Here is a 25,173-nt window from a genome sequence, read left to right as displayed (position 1 = left end):
ATCATCTCCAACGAGGTAAGAGAATTATGCCCAAGGAAAGGTAATTCAACATTCACAACATCTTCCTTTTTTGAAACAGTTTGCAATTGTATCTCATGACTGTGACTACAGCTTTAAGACAAAACCTTCTGTGTTTGTTTCCTGAAAAGTGCAAAATGGGGGGCCCATATTATCATAGACATTGGAAGAGGAGCTTATATTTAGACCACAGTGAATTGGACTAGAATTGATTTAATTCGCCATATTTGTTCTTTATTACTTTTGAAAAAGATATCAACCTTGGAGTATTTTAGACAAAGCTTATAGTCTTAATTTGTACATAGTCTAACATCCCCAAACTTTTCCCACCTGAATCTCTAGACCATGTTGTTAAACCTTGCTTAATGGACAGCAGGAAACATGTCAGTAAAACCTTTTAAAAAAATCACTGTGCCTTGGGGTAGAATGATCACGAAAGAAAGCAAGCCAGATCCTGGCATCCTTTAGTTCTTTTTCCTTTTAAAATTGTTCAATGTTTATTTATTTTTGAGAGAGAGAGACAGAGAGAGAACAGGGGAGGTACAGGAAGTGAGAGAGACACAGAATCCAAAGCAGGCTCCAGGCTCCGAGTTGTCAGTACAGAGTCCAACACGGGGCTCAAACTCACGAACTGTGAGCTCATGACCTGAGCCAAAGTCAGACGCTTAACCTACTGAGCCACCCGGGAACCCCTGGCATCCTTTAGTTCTTAAAGGCTTACCCTGAGGCCTGTCCCTTGGTGACAGTCCCTGGTAATAGTGGCCTCCACTCCTGCTTTAGCTGGAGGGCTTAATGGCAGCAACCTTAAGGCTTCTGAGATCAGAATATTTGCTTTTTTTTTTTTTTTTTTTTTTGAGCGGAGGAAAGCTTTATAGGTCAAGCTGTAGGAGGAGCATCAAGGAGGCAGCCTCTGCTAACCCAGGACAACCTAATTTTTTTTTAAGTTTATTTATTTATTTTTGAGAGAGAGAATGAGCATGTGAGCAGGGGAGGAGCAGAGAGAGAGAGAGAGAGAGAGAGAGAAAATCCCAAGCAGGCACCCCATTGTCAACGCAGAACCCCAGGCAGGGCTCAGTCCCATGAACCAGAAGATCATGACCTAAGTGGAAAGCAAGAATCAGACGCTTAACCAACTGAGCCACTCAGGCGCCCCTAATTTTGAACTAGAATTGAAGTGTGTGCGGATATGCTATGAGTCAGACAGAGATCTGTTTCCAGGGGGCAACATCCTCTGTCTGTTGCCCAGTGTGCTAAGGGGACAAACCAGAACGTGGGGAGAGCTGCGTTTCCAGCTTTGATGGGCCAGATAATAATTAGCTAAAAGCTTCTGCCCAGATCTCAAACATGGCTGTTTGTAAGTCATAAACTGCACTTGGAGGCAGAGGACCCGAGTTTGAACATAAGCTCCATCCTTCCTGTTTATCTGGGCCTCAGTTTCCTCATGTGTCACCCGGGAGAGATTAGCATCCAGGTTTGCTGTGAAGAGAACAACATAGGGGTTATACTCGGCACTCAAGAAGGTGTGCCGAGCCTGACTTTCGAGAGTTGCTCTCGCTGCACGTGTGCCTCTCTGTTTACTTTGGCTTTGGATCTTTTCCTGTTCTCGGCGAATCTTTAGTGAATGACCCAAGTCCCAAACTTAGTTCTTCCCCTTCTAAATGGAACAAGAGAGAATGATGCAGTATGTTCCTCTAAATAAAATACATGACTCTCAAAACTGTGTTCTGTTTTTTTAAAAAAAAAAAATCACATTTTTGGCCACTCTTTGGGCACGTATATTTCTCTGCATACATGTCCCACATATTTCTGATGCAAACTAGAAGGCAGTTCAAATCTGGGAAAAGCTGATTTTCTGAAGCCACCCAATCTCTCCCTCCTTTTTTGAGGGGTGGGAATCAGGATCAACGATGGACAGAAAGCAGGAAGCTACCAGCATGAAATGATGCAGTCAAAAGCATCAAAGCGAGCAAACGATCATACTCCGACAGGCCTCCGTGTCCTCATTTCTAAATTGGGGGTAAAATGCCTGATTATATCATGGTCGTGAGGTTTGGACTAGATAATATATGTAAGCCGCCCGACACATTGCCTGATACATGGTATGTGTTCATGAAAAGCTGATTGTTTTTACTCCTTGTCCGTGACTCCCGAATTCAGAGAATCGCCCATTTTCTTAGTTCCCACAGCCTTCTCTTACATCATGCATTACGTCTCACATGTATTATAGTAAACAAGTGCAATTCCTCTCCCTACCCTTCAGGACAAGGACTCCGTCTGCTTTATCTTAGTACCTCTCGGAGACTCAGCCCCGTGCCCAGCATTCATTTGTGGAACGGATAAGACATCCTATGGAATTGGGAAGGGACTGTGTGCGATTATAAAGAAAGCAAGATCTAGTTGGCAGTTTTTGCTGATAGACTCTACGGACAAATGTATCAAGAGTGGGGGAATATTAATTAAGAGGAAAGAGAAGGAATCTCCATTCGCTTTTGCACCCAGCGAGGCATGAGGATGTGTCGGAGGTGAGGGGGGGCAGATCAATGACAATCTATTGTGTGCCCAAGATGCTTGCTGCAGGTCGAGGTTCTTTACTGTAAAAATGGAACCTCAGTCTCCTAGCTGAAGGAAGGAAGGAAGCACTTGAATACCCCAACATTCCCCGGAGCCCGGGGCAGAATGGGGAGTCTTTTAAAAGTCCTAAGAGAAAGGCAAGTATTATGTCTGCTAAGAACATTTACAAACAGTGTGATTCTGCAAAGTTTTTGTTAAACAGTTACAACACCAGAAGCCATTATGGCAAAATGACATGTCTTGGGAGTGGCTTTCCTGTGGAAGAAAACACAAATTTCTATTTGCTGAGGTCAAATACCTCGATTGTGATTAAAATCACAAATCTTCAGCTAAAATTACTGCTTTGTGAAATAGAAACAGCGAGGGAGAGTGGGTGGAAACGCTTGCTTCATTTTCTGCACTAACTTCACAGAATATGGAGGGATTTATTTTTCTCCAAGACAGAAACCTAATGAAGTAGAGTGAAATTTGCCTAGAGACTCTTGTTGGAGTGGCACTTACTGAAAAAAAATATATTTCTGCAGCACAGCTTTTAGAGTTTAAACAACCGGGGCTCTGCATTTGAAAGGCATTAGGAAATGAGGCTACTTTTCAGGGGCCTGGAGGAATCCGTTCCCCTGAAGCACATTTGGCCAAACTGCACCTTGTATAATAGAGACCGTACTGAAGAATCCGGGGCGTATGCTGTGCTGGGTGCAGTGTTGGCCATATAACAAGCGTTAAATAAAATAATAGCAACATGTGACACGGAGAGCCTGATCCTCTCATTCTTACTGCTAAACCCACATACCAGATGGTTATACACACCCGTAATCAAGTGCAGAGCTGTGTGGGCCGGGGGGCTGGCGTGGTCGTTCTGAGTCAGGCCACAGCCTTCTCTCTCCCTCTTGTGGAAGAGCTACCCTACCTCCACAGACAGTTATGAAAAGCCGCGCTGGTGGTTTGGAGAGCCCCCAGAGCCCCGGATCGGTCCAGACGATTCATGAATGGCACCGATTTCCCTCAAGTCCGGGCAAAATGACATCGGCTCCCTTTACCACCTAGAGAAGGGACTTTCTACTAAGATCTGTACATAAATCGGGACACCTCAGCTCGAACAGATACAGGTGGTTGTTCATGAGACGCTTGATGGGCCGGTACTTAGCTCCTTAAAAAAACAAAAAAAAAAACCACAAAAAACAAAAAACAAAACTCTTCCTTGAGAGTGCAGAGCTGGGGGAAATAAGTTCATGGTGAAAGAGCCCATACTGCGTGACTTCGATTAAAGGAGGTCTCTAGAACAGCCACGTGCATAGCGACAGAAAGTAGAAGGGTGGGTGGCCGCTGGCTAGGGAAAGGCAATGGGGAGGTACTGTTTAAAGGGTGCAGAGTTTCAGTTTTGCAAGGCGAAGAGCTCTGTGGGCGGATGGCGGCGATGGTTTGTACAAAAGTGTGAATGTACATAATGCCGCTAAACTACACTGAAAAAAATGGCGCTGACGGTAAATTTTGTACTACGTGTATTTTACCATAATTAAAACATAGGCAGGGCACCGGGGTGGCTCAGTCGGTTCAGTGTCTGACTTCCGATTTCAGGGCCGGTCATTATCTCACGGTTTGTGGGTTCGAGCCCCATGTCGGGCTCTGCGCTCATGGCGCAGAGACTGCTGGAGATTCTCTCTCTCCTCGCTCTACGCCCCTCTCTATGCCCCTTGGTGTATTTAACCGAGTGTTAAATAAACACTTAACTATACGTACGTAATAAAATATAATTAAAAAATTTTTTTAATGTTTATTTATTTTTTGAGACATGGGGAGAGAGACAGACCATGATCTGGGGAGGGGCGGAGAGAGAGAGAGAGAGAGAGAGACAGAATCTGAAGCAGGCTCCAGGCTCTGAGCTGTCAGCACAGAGCCCGATGCGGGGCTCGAACTCGTGAACCGGGTCAGTGAAAACTACCCAGGTGTTCTTGTTATGGTAAAATGAGAGCAGATGCATTCTGGAGATTTTAAAGGCACTTTTCCACCAGACTCTTTTCACGTTAGTGTTGGTGCCCCCTAGAGCGTGAGCTACTCTGGGCGATGTCTTTGGCGATGTCTCCTTATGGCTCAAAATATGAGGTCCACAATGTCCTTGGGCTCATTAACACAACGCAAATGTCAAATGGGCTCTTCCATTTTACCGAAAATTAATTTTTAAAAAATCAGACTGCTTCTAAAGCGACTGAATTCAGTGGGAGGAGTAAGGTCCTTCTCTTTGAAATTGGAAGTTATATAAGTCAAACTTCAAAGAACCCCAGCACGTTGTCCCACAGCCTATGGTTTTTGAATGGAGTCGCTCAAACCTCTGGTGCTCTGACCTCATGTGTCCTCGTATCCGTAGCCTAGGAAATAGAACTTCGCACTGCACCGAACTCTGTCATGTGTCAGTTATTGACTCAGCACAGAAGGGCCTGATCAATAATGACCCGGAAGAAAATGCTAGTTTGATCTAAAAATGACGCTCATGTTTTTATGATCAAAGCACCTTCTCAGGGAGGCTCTTAACCCTTTCACTGATTATGCCCCCGGCTGAGGTACAGAGGGCTCTCAAAACATTTCTCACAGGAAGTTCAAGGTGAGGCTGCTTCTCTTGTACTTGTGGTCTGTGCCATGCAATAAAAAAAGGGTGTTATGGAGTATCTTTGTGTCTTAAGGGTTTTGTCTCCCAGTGATATCCCAAGTTCCTTGTGCAGCAGAATTATCATATTTTATTGGTAAAGTTGGCCCAGACCCTACACTGGACACATTGCCCTTGTCAACTGCAAATTTACTAAACACTTCCTGGGTGAAATATGCTTGCAATTTACAATTAACTGATTGGTGGAATGGCTGTTGGTTGAATAAAAAATTGTCGATTGAAGTGGGTCCTATTGCAACCATTGTACTTTTCATTGACAACCACGTTTGCAAAACTTCCTTCACATATTTTAAATCCATTGTTTCTGTTTTTCATCTCAAAGTGAGGACAGAAGAGGTCATTTGGCTAGTCTCTAGATGAGTGATTTACATGACTTCATTCGTTTATCCCTCCCATCTCTGTTCCTCTGCTTTGAAAAAAATTGCTCTTATTATGGTAACACACACATAAACATAAAATTTACTATCTTAACCATTTTTCAGTGTATTGTTGAGAGGCATTAGACACATCCATAATGTGCTACCACCCATCTCCATAACTGTTTTCATCTTATGAAACTGAAGTTCTATATCCATTGAACAATTATTCCCCAACACCCCCTTCCCCATCCCCAGTGCCTGGCGACCACAATTCTACTTCTTGTCTCCACAATTTTGACTGTTCTAAATACCTCATGCAGTATTTGACGTTTTGTGACTGGCTTATTTCACTTGGCATAATGTCCTCAAAGTTCATTCATGCTGTAGCATGTATGGGAATTGCCTTCTTTTTTACGTATGTACCCTGTTTTGCTTACCCATGGGTCAATGGGTTGCTTCCATGTTTTAGCTACTGTGAATAACACTGCTATGAACAGAAGTGTTATGTTCATCTATTTTGCTGAACAAAAGACCATAATGTTTCCTTTAGAGTCAGGAACACTATGGGAGGCGCGGAAAAAGCAAGAGGATTCATGAATGATTTCAGCCATGAGCAAGCCTCCTCCAAGCCACCTGTGTGAGCCAGTTCTACACTCCATTACAGTACGCAGAACAATAGAGTAGACTCTCCATTTTATGAGCTTAAAAATCACTGAAGGGATTGATACACTGCCCAAATCTCAGTGTATTTCAAAGCCATAGAGATGTTGCTAGAAGTGATATTAGAGATCATCAAGTTTAGTGATTCCCCATTCTTGAGTGCACATCAAAACCACGAGGACTTTTGGGGAAAAAAAATGCTTATGCATAGATCCCACTCCCAAATAAATATTCTGATTTAGCTGGGCTGAGAGGTGGGCATCAGTATTTTTTAAAAAGTTTTTTTCAGGGGCGCCTGGGTGGTTCAGTTGGTTAAGGGCTTGACTCTTGATCTCGGCTCAGGTCGTGATCTCATGGTTCGTGAGTTCCAGCCCCGCATCAAGCTCTGTGCTGATAGTGCGAAGCCTGCTTGGGATTCTCTCTTCTCTCTCTCTGCCCTCCCCCACTCACTATCTCTCTCGCTCTCTCTCTTTCTTTCTCTCAAAACAAACTTAAAACAATTCTAACGTGTAGCTGAGGTTAAGAATTGCTGACACAGCTTAACCCCCACTCCTCACTGGATTTAGAGAGAGAAAAAGGGAATGACAAGCCAAAAGTGACACAGACATTGGTAGAAAGATGTAATCAGGGACTTTAAAATTCCAAATCTAGTACTCTAAACCTCTTGAGAAATTCTTATACTGTATTGTGTTCTTTAGAAAGTACAAAAAAAAAAATAAGTAAACTATTATCAAGTAGGTAATTTTTATTCAACATAGAAAGATTTAAATTGAGATTAAATGCATGCTGGAAGGTTTATTTTAGTTTTCATTTTAATATCTGAATTGCAATGAATCCAAAAGATGAAAAAATTCTACCTATTATCAGAAATCTGACAAAGGAAGACAAACATCATCTTGATATATTATACACTTGATATTATACACTAATATATCATCTTGAGATATTATACACTTCTCAAATTAAATAGATTAACCCGGGGCATGAAGTTTAAAGAAGAGAAGAAAACAGAAATGAAGTAACAGGACTGATTCTAAAGATGAGCCCGTTCTGCTGTAAAAGCCAAGTAACGGAAAACCAAGAGGAAATGCAAATGACCAATAAACATGTGAAAAGATGCTCAGTCTCACTGTGGTCAGGAAAATGGAAATGAAACCATAGTTTATTTGTCAGATGAGGGAAAAGCAAGAAAATGATAACATCCAGACCTGGCAAAGATGTGGGGAAAAGGGCAATCCAATTCACATTTGGGAAATGCGTTGCTTCCAGACAGTGCCTGAATAACAGGCATGTGCAGAGTACGTCAGATCCTAGGAGCGGGAGTCATTGGGAAGGATCTATTGTTCTCCACCAACCCCATTATTTTACCTTCCACTGAAATTGTTGACCTGCCTAATCAGGTCCTTGTTTAGTGTGTCTGAGCTGTTCCAGAATCAACTCCCGAGAAGCTCAGCAGTGTTTGGGTGACTCTCTTTCCCACTTGCCTCTTGTTCTCACCCCGAGCCCACTCCAGAGGCGAATCTCAGTGTTCCCGACCGGAAAAAGCAATGCTCACTCAGCTCACTGCATCTTGAAAACCTCATCCTTGTGCAAGTCTGAAAGTCCTATACCCCTGGGTAGTAACCTTCTCACCAGCTCAGTTGCTGGATGTGTATCTCCCCACCCCTTACTGAGCTCTTGCTGGTGTCAGGCAAAGCACTGCATTTTGTCATCTTGTCATTTTGTCCTCCAACAGTCCTATAAGGTAATTACTATTTTTTTTTAAATTTTTTGAACGTTTTTTATTTATTTTTGGGACAGAGAGAGACAGAGCATGAACGGGGGAGGGGCAGAGAGAGAGGGAGACACAGAATCGGAAACAGGCTCCAGGCTCCGAGCCATCAGCCCACAGCCTGACGCGGGGCTCGAACTCACGGACCGCGAGATCGTGACCTGGCTGAAGTCAGACGCTTAACCGACTGCGCCACCCAGGCGCCCCGGTAATTACTATTTTTATTCATACTTACACATGAGAAAACTGAGATTTAGAAAGTGTAAATGTCTTTCATGAGGAACACCCAGCTTGTGATTGGCAGTATAGTCTCTGTTTTTCTGGTTCAGGAGTGTCACGTGCATGTAAAATTTGGGGGTAATGAAAACATACTTTTCTACCAATTTCTTCTTTCGGAGGCCTCGGTATCTGAATAAGTCCTTGCAGAACTGGCTAATGTCTGGGATGCTAACCCCAAGCTGTTGACTCCAATGCCTAAGGCTTAAGCCCTAGGATCTGCTTCCTTTCATCCTTGAGCCACTGTATCCATTGCAGAGACTGGCTCCCACCCTGCCAGAGCCAATGCCAGCCCTGTGTGCGCATGTCAGTCCCTCTGCCCCCACCCCCCTCTACTGCACATTCATTGGATGAAGAGGCCACTGTTGTCACTGCTGCCACCTGCTGGCATCTGGCCTCTCTGCCCAAGCTGACGTCCAGGGCCATGCCATGGCCCTCACCAGGGCTCTAACTTCGATCCATCGCACGCTTTGTGTCTGGGAAAATGGCCAAAGCCTCAACAAGTTTGCCTCAATTCACCCTCTCGAATCTGAGCGCTGAGGGCTACCACCTTGGTGTTCCCTCCCTGTGTGCCACTGGGAAGAAGACAGAACAGCCTCCTTCTTTCTAGAGCAGAGTATATGCTTCTTTGTCCCTTAGACCTGCCTGGCAGAGCAAGACAATGATCCATGGATGTGGGCAAGACTCTCCCTACCAAGATCTCCAGCCTCTTCATGTGGGTGCAGCGCGGTGAGTCTTGATTTGCAACACCTGGTGCAGGCGTTCACCAACCAGAACTTTAGAAATCTTTCACGGGCGTGCATCATCAATGAAGACTATCAAGGCTGACATCATCCCACTCACCCCGCAGACTTTGAACAAAGAATTAGGGGGCTTGGTATAAAGAAGTTTGCCTCAAGGAGATTAAGCAAGAAAATTAGAACTTCAGGGGACTCATTTGAAGATATGCCCAGACAGCCCAGCCACATGTAATTATCCATCCTAAGACAGATTTACAACATAAAGGGCTTGCTTTCTGTATTAATATGGACCCATCATTAGTGAGAGACAGAAATGGACTCAAACTCACTTGAGCTGGAAATAGGAGCTTAAAGTCTCCTATATGTGAACCATGGAAAAAGTCATAGAAGACTGGACTTCAGTATGTCTGAAGCTAGGAACTCCCACTGTGGGGTTTCCTTTGTCTCCGATCTCTGCCTCTCTGTGTGCTAGCTTCACTCTGTGTTCAGAGGTACCGTGGAGGGGTTTGGAGGGAGGATGGGCACGGACAACAGCAGCCCAGGCTCACACCTCCTCCACCCCCCCCCCCCCAACAAGGGAAAAACCTTTCCAGCTCCACTGGAAAAAAAAAAAAAATCCCAAAGCAAGATTCAAATAGTCCTCTTTTGGGTCATGCAACCATCCTGGATAACTGGAATGGGCTTTGTTATCATGAGAAAGGGAAAGGAATGCTGGGCAAAAAATGAAAACTGACCATTATGGTTCTATACAACGAAACAGTGTTTGCAAAACATACATTTATTTTATTTCACCCCATCACCATTTTTTTTTCTTTAATAGTTTAAATAGTTTCCTGCAGAGAGAATTCCAGCTGATAAGATTGCAACCGTTGGAAATTAGGTCTACTTATTATCCACATTTTTCCTTTATCCTGTTAATAACAATTTTAATTATTTACTTATTGTATGATCATTTGCTCATTGTTTGTCTGCTCAGCTGGAGTGTGAACTCCACAAGGGCAGGGGTCACAAGTATTTTTGTTTACCACTATTTCCTCTGCACCTAGAACGTTCCTGGCATGATCTGATCAACAATCCTTGAATGATCGATGCTAGATTCAATCTAAGTCAGCACTGGATGATTCCAAAGTTACTTAAAGAATCCTAAGTAAAGGGGCACCTGGCTCAGGAGGTTAAGCGTTGACTTCAGCTCAAGTCATTATGTCGCTGTTTGTGAGTTCGGGCCCCACGTCCAGCTCTGTGCTGACAGCTCTGAGCCTGGAATCTGCTTTGGATTCTGCGTCTCCCTCTCTCTCTGTCCCTCCCCCTCCCCTCTCAAATAAATAAACATTAAAAAAAAAAAAAAGAATCCTAAATTAAGAAACACTAACCGAAAGAAAGAGGAAATGAAATCAACACTTAGAATTAGAAGGTCCAACCAGTTTCACCATCCACGGCCTGACAGGGAATCCACAGAACAGAGACACGGACATAACAAAAAATAGTGTCTGATGAGCTAAACGTCAAAAACTTAAGATGCTTATAAAGGAAAGAGGTTCAAAGCAGAAAAAAAAAGTTCAAAGTCGCGGCCAATTCTGAACGTTTTAAAGTTTACCAAAAAAGTTGACATTTATATTATGTGAGCACAGAACCGAGCTTCCGAAACTTCCCTCCTGTCACTATATTTCTATGTGACCCAATTGTAAAATGGAAATATCATCAAGCCAGACATCCGGAAGGATTTCTCCATCAGTCTGTGTTTAATGGAATAACACCTTAATGAAAACACACTACTTGGGTACTTCACTGGGCTGTGCTAAAAATTATGGCCTTTCAAAGACTCTCCGTTGCCCAGGTTCTTGCCCTCTGTACACTTTAATAAAATACAACTGTTTGAGTTTCTGTTAATTAAGACTGCAGCTTGCTGTGACCAGGACTTCCTGGTGAGCTCCAGCAGATCACCGAGAAAGACGTTGGTAGAGAGTCACCAACAGTTACCTGCGGAGGTTATTGGGGCATCCCCTCCCAGCACGGGTTCTTAATCTGCCCAGAGAAACAGGTCTGGGGGAGAAGGTGCCCCAGAGAGGAGGCCACAGGCCCTGGAGGCAGAGGAAGCGAGGCCCTGCTGTGTGTACTGCCCTTTGGTGGAGAAATGCAATTTCAGCCGAGAGGCAGGGCCCGAGAAACATAAAAGGTTGGAGGCCGAAGAGAAAGGGCAAGCTCTGACAGAATGAATTTAGTTTCCTTTAAACTTTTTCTGGGAAAAGTGGATAACAGGGAATTGAGGCTGACTGGTGCCCTGGGAGAAGCCCAAGACTTCCGTGACGCCGGAGGAGGGGCCCTGTGATGTGAGATAAAAAGAAAGATATGTTTGATCTTGATCCCCAGTCCCCGATACAGGGCGCCTAAAACCCACGTTAATTCCCAAGTGATAAGAGCACCAGGGGCATGTTTGGTTCTACTGAAGCTGGATGAGCGCTGGCCACCAAAAAGACCAAGCTGTGATTTAAAGCTTGGCGTTTTCAGCGCCACCCTCCCCGCCTTCTGGAGAAGAAAGAGGGGCTGCAAATGGAGTAAATAACTGATCATGCCTACGTGAGGAAACCTCCAGAAACCTCCAATAGCAGGGGGTTCAGAGAGCTTCTGGGCGGGCGAACACACAGAGATGCAGGGAGGGGGGTGCTCTGGGAGGGGGCACGGAAGTTCTGGGCCCTTGCCCCACACCTTGCCCTGTGCCTCTCTTCTGTCCGGCACTTGCCGAGTTCTATCATTTTGCAATAAACTGATAATCTAGTCAGTAATACGTTTCTCTGAGTTTTGTGAGCTGCTCTAGCAAATGGATCAACTCAAGGAGAGGGTAGTTGGAACCTCCAATCTACAGCGGTGGGTCGAAGCCCAGGGGACAGCCTGGACTTGTGATTGGTGTCCAGAGTGGAGGCAGGAAGGCTAAGGAGGGGTGAACCCTTAACCTGGGGGATCTGACGCTGTCCGCAGGTGGATAGTGTCAGAAATGAGTTGAAATGCAGGACACCCAGCTGGAGAGGGAGAATTGCTTTGCGGTGTCCCCGGTGTCGGAACTGGTACTAGAATCTCTTAGGCCTTCTCTGAGAACAAAGAGACTCGCACAGAGGGGAAGAGGCAGCCAGTGACTCCTTTGACTCCCTGGCAGGAGGCTCCATGGCTCGGAGGCCTGGGATGGCAGTGTGGGCCCATGTGAGCTCAGAGCCCGCGATGTGCTGATGCTTTGTGAATTTGCCTGGCCCTCAATACCATCTGAGTGGGCCGGCCAGAGTGCTTTTCTGTATGCACTCCCTTACCTTCCCTCTACACCACTTGTCCCCTGGGTTATGCTATCATCTACACAAAGAGCACCTCGCAGCTAATCATTTAATTCCATAAACAGAAAAAAAAAAAAATCATGCCGTATGGAGAAACCGAGAAATGTATCCAACAAAACAGTTGCTGATTTAAAAAAAAAAAAAAGAAAGAAAGAAAATGGAGGGCGCCAGGATGGCTCAGTGGGTTGAGCGTCCAGCTCCTGATTTCGGCTCAGGTCATGATCTCGCGGTTTGTGAGTCTGAGCCCTGAGTCAGTCTCCACACTGACAGCACAGAGCCTGCTAGGGTTTCTCTGTCCCTCTCTCTCTCTGCCCCTCCCCTGTGCGCACATACTCACTCTGTCTGTCTTTCTCTCTCTCTCAATTAAATAAATAAATAACTTAAAAAAAGAAAGAAAATGGCAAGCACCGACTCTTGTATGTCAGCAATAAAATGGTCCTTGGGGATTCTCATGGCAAAGCAGAAAGAGCGTCAGACCAGGAGTCAAAGCAATGACCTCCCAGCAATGTGTCTGGCACACAGTGGCTGGATGGGTGACTCTCCGTGAGTTGTTTCCTCTCCTGTCCCATTTCCCCCCCTGTAAAAGGATGAAAGGCATCTAAGTTCTCTTCCAGATTTAATTCTCTGACTCTTATATAAGTTTTTTAATTAGAAATGATAACACTGGCCCGCTGCACCATTATTAGGATATTTTTCTACTCTCAATAGGAAGATATAGAAAGTATTTTCCAATTCATTTATTTTATTTTATTTTTTTAACGTTTATTTATTTTTGAGACAGAGGGAGACAGAGGGAGACAGAGCATGAACAGGGGAGGGGCAGAGAGAGAGGGAGACACAGAATAGGAAGCGGGCTCCAGGCTCTGAGCCATCAGCCCAGAGCCCGACGCGGGGCTCAAACCACGGACCGTGAGATCGTGACCTGAGCTGAAGTCGGATGCTTAACCGACTGAGCCACCCAGGCGCCCCTCCAGTTCATTTTTAAGGTTTACTTATTTATTCTGAGAGAGTGTGAGTGGGGGAGGGGCAGAGAGAGAGGAAAGAGAGAATCCCAAGCAGGCTCCACACCTGCTTGGCCGGTGTGGAGCCTGGCTAGGGGCTCACACTCACCCACCGTGAGCTCATGACCTGAGCTGAAACCAAAACTCAGACACTTAACTGACTGAGCCACCCAGGCACCCCAGAAAGTATTTCCCAATATTAACGAGGGAATGAAATCGTACTTGTCACAGTAAGCATCAACTCACAGGGTGTTCTTTCAGAAAACACTGCCACTTTGTCACCCTCACTCATTTGAGCTCCCCCCAACTCCCTTGTGACTTTTATTCTTCCAGAAGCAGTTTTAAACTGCTTCACACGGTAACTTTATTGAAGGGGCAAAATATTTTCTCTATGAAAATCCAATCGGGATTTATGGGCATACCTCGTTTTATTGCACGTCACTTTATTGAGCTTCACAGATAATTGCGTTTTTTACACATTAAAGGTTTGCAGCAACCCTGCGTCGAGCAAGTCTATCGGTGCCCATTTTTCCAACATCATTTGCTCTTTTCATGTCTCTATGTCATGTTTTTCCATTCCTGCAATATTTCCAACTTTATCATTATTATAATATTTGCTATGCTGTTACTTTAGCAATAAAGTACTTTTAATTAAGATGCGGATCTTGTTTTCTTAGACATAATGTTATTGTACACTTAATAGACTACTGTGTAGTGTAAACAATACTTTTATGTGCCTGGGAAGCCAGAAAATTCACCCGACTCACTTAACTGCAGTGGTCTGGACCCGAACCCACAAGATCTTTGAAGTATGGCTGTCCTGAATGACAGTTTGGGGTAAAGCACGGACAAAATAAATCTTAAGATTCAGTTTTCAGCAATGGCCTCAACCCCCTTTGCGTATAATCAATGCATTTAATCACATAAGCAGCCCAGTCCACTGCATTTCCCTTTTTCATTCCCAGGTCTCCATTACCGCAGGCCCTAGGCCCCTCCTATGCCATCTATTCCCACCGAATTCACATGCACGGCACTAGACACTTGTCCCCCCTGAAACACTGCTTCTGTCCTCCGATGTCTGTTTGGGCTGCAGGATAGCCCGAGTACTTGGCCCAAGCCTTAGACTGTTCCTCGATGGTTAATGTCTATCTGAGCAGCCCAGTGACCATTACTTCCTTACACAGACTATGGTACAGTCTCTGGGAAGATTCCCTATTCTAGGGACATCCCAGACCCTTCCCACTCTGCTTGCCCTCCTCACTGATTTGGAACATCACTCCTTCTTTCCGGCAACCTGGATTCTACTGATCTGTCAAAACCCGGACGAGATCCCCCTCCCTCTACAGAGCTTTCCCAGAACCGTACATCTCGAAGGGCACCATCCCCACTTTGTACAGTCTGCTGCCTGGCACAGCCGAAGAAATGAGCGCATGAGCCCAAGAGGCATTCTCTCACGGAGCTGGGATGTCCTTCACAGGGCTGAGTCTCCTTCTAGGCGGCACAAGCCTAAGGCCCCCCCTGCAACACAGTCAGGTGAGACGAGAGTCAATATACAAAGCTGGCCCTCTGATTAGTCTCAACAGAAGAGAACTGGGAGCCGGCTTCACAGAGACCCCAAGGTAAGGGCCACGGACACCTTCCCTCCCCAGGTGTACCGTCTTTTGGGTCCCCTCTGTTGTGTCCTTCTACCTTCTACCACCTCCACCCTCCAAAAAATATTTTCAGAATAATTAGAAGAGGACGGGTAAAAGCTGGGCTCCCTAAGGCCACAGAGGCATAGCTACCTGGGTTTTTCTCCAGGGCCCAGCAAAATTTAACTTTAATCTTTGCCCCACTGGGTCAAAGCGACCCCGACCCAGTCGTAAGCAAGGACTCTGCAAGTGGATGTTTGGCTGACACCTGATACCCACGGCATTTGACTTGCCCAGGGTGATAATGAAAGTGATCTTACGATTAATTAGCATTGATTGCTCCCTTAGTCTGTGGCAGGCACTCTTTTAAGAACTTTTCACTCATGCGTGTATTCGATGCTCACAGCAATCCTCCAAGCTGGTTATTATCGTGTCCACTTTACAGTTGAGGATGTCTTTTATGTCAAAAGGTAAGCTGCCTTTCCCCAAGCCACACAGCTAAAGCTGAGCCCGTAACTGTTTTCATTTTCGTTGTGTTTTGTTTGGATTTAGGGAAAGAGCCTTGGCGGAACCTCCTGTACCAGGAGACCAGAGGAGAGAAAGGCACATGTTCGCAGGAAGTCCTGACTTCTCATTTGGTACCTCTGGGATCTTAGAGCTTCTCATTACCTGAAATATGAAAATGGCACACGTTTAATTATTCATTTTCCATCACCCTTAATGAGAGGATGAACTGCCATGTGGAACAAAAGGAAATGGTTTGACCTTCAGGCTGTCAGAAAGTGATAATTAACTAAAACCCGGAGTCCGTTTAAACGGACAAATGAAGGTGTTTTACAGATCTTGACGCAAATGAGCTATCAGGGTCACTAATTGATGAAGTCGCCTACTGGAGCAATGACAATGAGAAAATAAACACGTGCTAAAAATAAACATGTTTCCTTAATTACGGTCACAGGTGCTCTTCAGGAGTCTCTAAAGCTCCCTTGGCTTGCCTGAGTCTTGGGGTTTTGAGTGTGAACGGAGAGAGGGCTGCAGGGCTGCAGGGCTGCGGCGCAGCAAGGGGAGGCACAGGGGGGAGGGTGTGCACCCGGTGGGCGTGGGGGCGGGGGCAGGAGCCATTCTGTCTCAGCTGCGGAAGAGCATCCGGAAGGTGGAGGCTAACGCGGGGACCTGTTCCTCGCAGCTTCAGGACCAACTGTTTGGTTTTTCATCACTTGGTTGATTGGTTTGACCACAAGTCACAGTGGGAGTGATTTCTGGAACCATGCTGCTGCTTGGCATGTAAACACAGACTCCTAATCTAGAGCTTCGCTATGAAAATGGTCATAAATAGCTGCGAATTACTACAGTTGTGCAACTCATGACTTCATCGTGGCTTCTGGCAGAGCAGATGGGAGCCGCGTTCCCGGGGCTGCTCACCACCCCCCACCCCTGCCCCGCAATCTTTTCCTTCTCAGCTAATGAGCGCGGGGCGCGAGGTGCTGCGCAGATGCCAGCGTGGTGTCCTCCTGGCCCCGCTCTAGTCCCGAGTAACACATTTTTCAAAAGGCCATCGAGCCCTGAAAGCCTCGCACACGCTGCATGATATATAAATATATAACTGCCAAAAATATGGCAAAATGAGTCACTATTAATAACTCAAAGAGTCATGGGGATCCAGGCAGTCCGATTCCTCTGCCAAAAGTTCAGAATGTTTGCTTAGCGCTTTGATTTCTTTTTTTTTTTTTTTTTTAAACTCTGTTCTTGATTTGCTTCAGTACATTTCCTATTTAGATACTCCGCCGAGTGTGTGTCAAACTGTATCTGTAACCTTACTAGGACATACGGGAGCCTACAGGACAGGAATAGAAGGCCTTTAAAGCTAAAGGGGCTTTAAAAATTATGCTTGCCTCGCAAACATTTTCCGTTTCTCTTTAGCAACTGTCACCTTTGTCATACTTGCAGAAATTGCTAGAGGGAAAGTGAAGAAATTCCCTCAGTCACTTACGTTGGTAACAATATTGTACTATCAACTATTTTTTGAACATTTACTATCGCCAAGCACGGTACTTCTATACGTCATTGCTAAGCCTCACGTCAATCATACAACGTAGGTGTGATTTCCGTCTCACAAACCGAGGCTCCGAAGTCAATAACCGCCATGAGCTGACATGGTGACTCTCAAGGCTGGAATTCAAACTTAAGGCTCTTTAGCTTGGGTCCTATGAAACTGCCAGTAGTCCATCGTTTCTAACCAATAATGTCAATTTTATGCTTCAAGCTACTTCTACAATGCAGTGACCCTAAAAGGAAACCTAGAATCTCTTCCTGACATCACAAAGACGCCTCACAGACTGGCAGTGTGTGGACTGGAAAATTGTATGAGGCAGTACTGTGGGGTGAGGCAGAATGGCAATGTAATTTACTATCTTTGCATAATAATAATAATAATAATAATAATAATAATTAGTAGTAGTAGTTGTAAAGGCACGATGTGCAACTATACCATCAATGGCAAAGCATATCAAGACTCTTTAATCTCCTGATACTCTCTGATCCATTCTATCTGAAAATCTTCACATGTAATCATGCTCACCAGACTTTTCCAAGCATTGAAATGATTTCTAGTATTTAAAAGTTAATGATGTTAACGTATGGTTTGGGCAGACCATGTATTTTAATGAGCAGGTAGGCAGTGAGTCTGTAACACAGATATATTAAAAAGACAATTTGGTAAGAGCAATTTAGTTTCTTGAGACCTGCCTGGGAGTCAATAGCGTAGTGGTTTAGATAGAAGCTATGACAGTATTATTTCTATGACAAATTATTTCCCTGAGGTCTTCCTCTAGAAATAATGCATAGTAAACCCAACTCTTCTTTTTAATTCAGTTTTCTCCACTGTTATAGGTTAGAATGGGAAATATCAAGGTGGCTAATAATAATCATTGCATTTAATATGTGATGGCTACTGAACAGTGGGCTGTTAAATGCACAATAATTAGGAAGATAGAGCATCACAAGTTTCAAAAGATAAACTGTAAGAAAAGGATCAGTGAGTTTTAGAATATTTCAGTCAGGGGAAGAATCTCACTTTACTAAAGGGGAAACTGAGTTACAAGAAAGACAAATAAACAAGAGAGCCCTTCAACTCATTGGTAATACCACAGTGACTACCATTCAGTGACTGGAAAAGACAGCACACTAAGCATTTGATCGCATGGAAGTTTTTCAGATCGCCTTCTTTCCTTCGAGGAAAGAGAAGCGCTGCACCAAAGCACTGGGTGCCAGGGGGAGAAAGGAAACCCATTCGTCAAGAGATTGCTGGTTGCTAGGAATCAAATCTCGTCCCGATGAACTCAAATTACAAAGAAGGGTTAACTGTAAAGATAAAGCCAGCAATCTTACAGACACACAGAAGCAGGAAACAAAGTCCAGCTTTGTTGACTTCACAACAACCTACGCTGCAACTCCAGTTGGTCCATCTCTGTTCTCTGCCTCTGATTCCTTCTTTCTCCCCTCTGTGTATTGACGCTTTCTCTTTTGAGTCTTCTTGGTTTTCAAAGCACATCTGATATCTTCTCCCTGTAAACTTAGCTTCCTCTGATTACTTATAAGTTTGCTCTCGGGTAACTTTGGTCGTGCTCAACTTTGGTGTGCACGGATACCAACTTTAGCCCTGCCTGGATGTGAGCTCTCAGACTAAGTCTACAACCATTGAGTAGTTTCTGTGACTGGACTCAAATTCTTGAGAGAGTCTGATTGTTGTTTTCTATGAGTCTGTTCCTGGTCTATTCAGAATGGGGTGAGGGGGACATGGGTTGGGGTCAGGCCACTTAGGCCTGTCTTTCACAGCTGAGACTAAACAGCAGGAATTCTGAGATAGGAAGGGGAAGGGGGCAGCACAAGTGTCCCAACACGTGACAACTACTACCCCAAACCCAATGTTTTCTTCTCACAGTGTGGCAGTGGGCAAGTCTTACTTGGGGAGGGCACGACCCTGATGGTTACGGCACAGGACCAAGTCAGATAGTGTTTGAAGCATGGATAAAAATTTGATTTCTGATTCTCCATCTTTTTTCTCCCTCTACTACAAACTTAACAGAAAGTTAACTGCTCCTCCAATGGTGACACAGCCATCACTGTTAACAGGGTTAAGAGAATCTTTGGGTAAACTGAGAGCTAGACACTTATGTACTTTTAGTTCATTTATTCGCTCATTCAATTAATTAACCTTAGTAAACACCTATTCTGCCTGTGGTAGATGAGCAGCAGAGTCTCACATACTCTGAAAGTTTATCTTATTAATGGCTCTTTGGGATACGTGTTTGTTGGGCTTTCCAAAGAATGCAATCTAGATTTTACCAGTGAGAAGTTCCAAAATAGTCTTGGAATCTATTGTACCTAAAAATTTCCAAAAGCAGAGTATTAATAAATTTAGATACTCAAACAATAATCATTTCTGGCTCTGAAAACCAAGTTCAGTCCAGTGCCTGGAAAGAAAAACTAAGCAGAAAGGCTAAAGCAAACATAATATTATCAGCCTCGCTTTCCCTTCCCCATGAATGCATGGCTTTAATGTGAGCTTCCAGTTGCAAGGAAACCTACTATATTTATTATAGGCAGATATGAATGGTGTTTTGATGTTTTAAAATCTACTGAGAAGGAACTATGAAAAGAAGGAAGAGGGTGATCATTTAAGAAGTTATAATTAAACTGTGTATTTTGAAGGATGTATTTTCTAGAGACACACTTATCTTTATAGACATGTGAGTTATTTTAGGTATTTTTAGTTGATACAGATAGAGGGCTGAACTAGGTAAAAGGGGACTTGAGTTCAATGTAAGATGTGTAAATGTGGGCAAGTCTCTTTCTCCCTGTGATCTTTACTTCTTTCTCTTTATGACATATCCATCAACTTATTAGTGGGGTCAACTGAGAACTGAGAAAGTTAATGCTCTTTGAAAACTGAAAAATCTCATTCAGTAAGTATTTGAATTTGACTAAATTCATTAGTTTATTGCCTGACCTCAATAGTGAAGTTCTCTTGTGCAAACTTACAATCTATTTTTGGTGACTGTTTACCCAAAATTCCATCTCAAATATATTTAAACTAACAAACTTAACTTGCGTTGTGTGCAAAGTTTATTTTCTAAAAATATGTAGGAAGAAATAAAAAACATTGGAAGGAGTAAGTTACAGATATTTATAAATTGCGATTGTACAAAGCAATAATTATAATTTCCTTTGTAGTATAAAATCTATGTCGAACTAAGATGCAAAGCAAGAACACAAAAGTCAGGAGGGGTAAATAGTTTAAAAGATTTAAGGGTCTAATAATATCATAGGACTGGTAAAAATAATGATTTGTATAATTCTTTAATAAATCAAGGATATATGTTGTAAGCTCTAGGATAACTACTATCAGAATAAGAAAGTAATGTATAATTTGCCAAGTTATTAGAATGAGGACATTAAATACTAAGAATTTTTGAATAATTTAAAAGAGGAAAAAAAGCAAGAAAGAAGGAACATAAAACAAAAGGAAGAAAGGAGCATAAAACAGAAGAGCCTAACCGAAAATTTAAAATAAGATGGTGTCCAGAAACCCAATTGGGTCAGTGGTTACACTGCATATAAGTGAAATAAATTTGAAGTAAAAGACTATGATTGTTAGACTAGGTAAAAAACAAAAACAAAAACAAAACCCCACCCAACTGTATGCTTTAAACATAATGATCAAGAAATGTTTAATGTATAAGGAAAGACAAACCATGCAAACAAAAACCACAATGAAAAAGCTTGGATAGTTCTACCAATATCAGGCAATATGAATTTTAAGGCAATAAATATTATCAGAGATAAGGAGAGATGGTTTGTAATTATAAACGGGTCGATCCAATAGGAGGATACTACAATCCTATATCTCTATGCACCCAATAGCATTACTTTGAAATAATTCAAGCAAAAAATGGGCAGAAAAAGGAACTATGTCCAAATCAACACTCACAGTGGGAGGGATTAATATATCTTTTGCAATAGCTGATAGAACAAGCTAAAAATTTAAAAAATCAGTAAGAATTGAATAACGGCACAATTTGCAAACCAAATGGTAAAACTGAACCTACTAATGACCAGTTACATATATTTCAAGTGTACATAAAACATTTATTAAAATCATAAAGAAAATTTCGGGGCACCTAGGTGGCTCAGTTGGTTGAGCGTCCCACTCTTGATTTCCACTCAGGTCATGATCTCACATTTCACTGTTTCAAGCCCCACATCAGGCTTTGTATTGACAGTGTGGAGCCTGCTTTGGATTCTCTCTCTCTCTCTCTCTCTCTCTCTCTTTCTTCCTCCCACCTCTCTCTCTCTGCCCCTCCCCTGCTCGTGCTCTTTCTCTCTCAAAAATTAACATTAAAAAAAATTAAAGTCTCAAGAATTTCAAATTATTTAAATCTTTCAGAATATCTTCTCTGGGTAGGAGGAGCTAAGATGGCAGTGTCATAGGAGGACCCTAGGCTTGTCTCCTCCCTTCAGCACAGCTAGATGAATATCAAATCATTCTGAATACCCAAGAAATTGATCTGAGGACTGACAGAATAAACCGCACAATTAAAAGGAGAGACGAGGCAACGTCATAGAAGTTAGGAGGTATGGAGATGTGATTTGGGGGAGAAATGGATCATGGGTGCTGTAGAGGGGAGGGAACCCTAGTCCCGAAGAGAGGCAAGAGAGAGTAGAGTGCACAGGGGATCACACGAAGAAACCACTTCCTTGAAGCCATTGGCTAGGAAAACGAGAGGGGCTGATTTTCGTGAGTTTTTACAACCAGCAGGGATCAAAGACTGGAGGTGTAGAGGTCTGGGGTGTGGCTGGTGTGGAGCTCTGAGGGCACTGCAGTGCTGCTGTGAAGGCAGCAGATAGCCTGGGAGCAGGTGGTGCATTTGGGGACCCCCTGGCATGCAATGGGAGAGACAGTTCCCCCTTCTTTGAGTGCATTTGGGAGAAGTGGCATTGCCTCTTCAGGGACAAAGGAGCCAGCAGTCACCATTACACTTCCCCGCCCCTTAGCATAGGCACAGAGACACCTACTGAGGGCAGCTAACCTGAACACAGGCTTTTTGCTATGCTTTACTCCAAATGCCATGCCCCTGTGCTTTGGTGCCACTGTCCTTCCGGGGCAAAACTGCATCAGTCCCAGCATGGTGAAACTCACCTCCAGAGGACCAGTGCAGATCCACCATGCCATGCCAGGATCCTAACAATTGGGTTTTTTAAGACTCAGCTGGCCTGCCTTGGATAGGACACAGGTGCACCATGCTGCCAGGCAGGCAGACGGCACAGACAGAGTGAAGACAGGGAACTGAGGGATGCCTGGGACACATGAGGGGAGATTGTTCGCTCTTCTGGAAGGGCTTCTTGGACAGTGGCAAGCACAAACTCCCCTCTCTGGGGATGTGGGAGACGGCTGGTATCTTTTTCTCCCCCACCCCTCAGCATAAACTGACTTCAGAGAGCAGCACGGTACCAACAGTAAATTGCTTACACGAAGCCCCATCCCCTGTGCTCTGCAGGTGCTACTTTTCTTGGAAAAGAAAAAAAAAAGTGCCTGAGAACCAGAGCAGTGGGCCCATGCCCCAGATGACCAGAACAAACCCCCTGCGTGCACCACAACTACTGACCATACAGTCGTGCAAAGCTTCAGCTGCAGTGGACATAGCATCAGGTCTCTTTTAACAAGCAGACCAGAGCACACCTAGTTAAAACTTACCACACTCTGGCCTACGTCCAAGCACTCTCCACTGCAGGCAAGGAGAAACTCTGCAGAGGACTGACCTGAGGGAGAGAGCAGCCAAAATACAGCTACGGAGTGCACACAGCACACACCAGCAATACTTGCTTGAAGTACCAGGCCCGGGATAGTATGTAACCTCTTCTTTATAAAGCCATTACTCTCAGGAGCAGGAAACATAACAGGCTTTCCTAACACACAGAAGAGGGCAGAGACCTAGATAAAATGCTAAGATGGAGGAATTCATCCCAAAAGAAAGAACAAGAAAAGGTCACGCCCAGGGATGTAATCGAAACAGATATAAGTAATATGCCTGATGGAGAATTTAAAGCAACAACCATAAAGACACTACCTGGGCTTTAGAAAAGCATAGAAGACACCAGGGAGTTCCTTGCTGCAGAGATAAAAGACCTAAAAACTAGTCAGGCCAAAATGAAAAATGCAACAACTGAGATTCAAAGCCAACTGGATGTAATGAGCATAAGGATGGAAGAAGAGCAAGAATGAATAAGTGATATAGAAGATAAAACTATGGAAAATAATGAAACTGAAAAGAAGAGAGAAAGAAAAATATTATATCACAAATGTAGACTTAGGGAACTCAGTTATTCCATAAATCATAATAACATTCATATCATAAGAGTCCCAGAAAAAGAAGAGAGGGTAAAGGGGGCAGAAGGTTTATTTGAGAAAATAATAGCTGAAAACTTTCCTAATCTGAGGAAGGTAACAGACATCCAAATCCAGGAGGTACAGAGAACTCCCATCAAAATCAACAAAAGCAGGCCAACACTAAGACATAACATAGTTAAATTTACAAAATATAGAGATAAAGAAAAAAATCCTAAATGCAGCAAGACAAAAGAAGTCCTTAACTTACAAGGGAAGACAAATAAGGTTAGCAGCAGTTTTTCTCCACAAAAACTTGGCAAGCCAGAAGAAAATGGCATCATATATTCAATGTGAGGAATGGGAAAAATATGCAGCCAAGAATGCTCTATCCAGCAAGACTGCTATTGAGAATAGAAGGAGAGATAAAGAGTTTCCCAGACAAACAAAAACTGAAGGAGTGTGTGATCACTAACCCAGCCCTGCAAGAAATATTAAAGGGGACTCTTTGAGTGGGAAAGAAAGACCAAAAGCAACAAAGACTAGAAAGGAACAGAGACAAACTACAGGAACAGTAACTATACAGGTAATACAATGGCACTAAATTCATATCTATCAATACTTACTGTGAATGTAAATGGACTAAATGCTCCAATCAAAAGACATGGTGTGTCAGAATGGATAAAAAAATAAGATCCAACTATATGCTGCCGCAAGAGACATATTTTAATTCTAAAGACACCTGCAAATTGAAAGTGAGGGGATGGAGAACGATTTATCATGCAAATGGACATCAAAAGAAAGTCAGAGTATCAATACTTATAGCAGACAAACTAGATTTTTTTAGATGTTTATTTACTTTTATTTATTTTTAACAGAGGGAGAGAGAGGCAGAGAGAGACAGAGACACAGAATCAGAAGCAGGTTCCAGGCTCTGAGCTGTCAGCACAGAGCCTGATGTGGGGCTCAAACTTATGAACTGTGAGATCATGACCTTCACTGAAGTTGGACACTTAACTGACTAAGACACTTAGGTGTCCCCAGACAAACTAGATTTTAAGCCAAAGACTGTAATAAGAGAGGAAGAATGGCACTATATCATAATAAAAGGGTCTATTCAACAAGAAGACCTACGAATGTAAATATGTATGCCCCAATATGTTATGTCCACCCAGATATATAAAACAATTATTAACAAACATAAAGGAACTCATTGATAATAACACAATAAGAGTAGGGGACTTTAACACCCAATTTATATCAATGGACAGATCATCTAAGCAGAAAATAATCAAGGAAACAATGGCTTTGAATGACACACTGGACTGGATGCACTCAACAGATCTATTTAGAACATTTCATCCTAAAGCAGCAGACTACACATTCTTTTCGAAGGCACATGGGGCATTCTCCAGAGTAGATCACATACTAGGTTATAAATCAGGCCTCAACAAGTACAAAAAGATTGAGATCATACCATGCATATTTTCTGACCACAATGCTATGACGCTTGAAGACAACCACAAGAAAAAATTGGAAATACCACAGATACATGGCGATTAAAGAACATCTTCCTAAAGTTTGAACGGGTCAACCAGGAAATTAAATATAGGCCAATATCCCTGATGAACGTGGATGCAAAAATTGTCAATAAAATACTCGCAAATTGAAACCAACAGTATGTTAAAAGAATCATTCACCACAATCAAGTAGGATTTATTCTTGGGTGGCAAGGGTGGTTCAATATTTGCAAACCAATTAACATGATAGACCACATAATAAAAGAA

Source organism: Panthera leo, chromosome B4, assembly GCF_018350215.1.
Source record: "Panthera leo isolate Ple1 chromosome B4, P.leo_Ple1_pat1.1, whole genome shotgun sequence".
Lineage (NCBI taxonomy): Eukaryota > Metazoa > Chordata > Mammalia > Carnivora > Felidae > Panthera > Panthera leo.
This window is presented reverse-complemented; position numbering follows the sequence as displayed.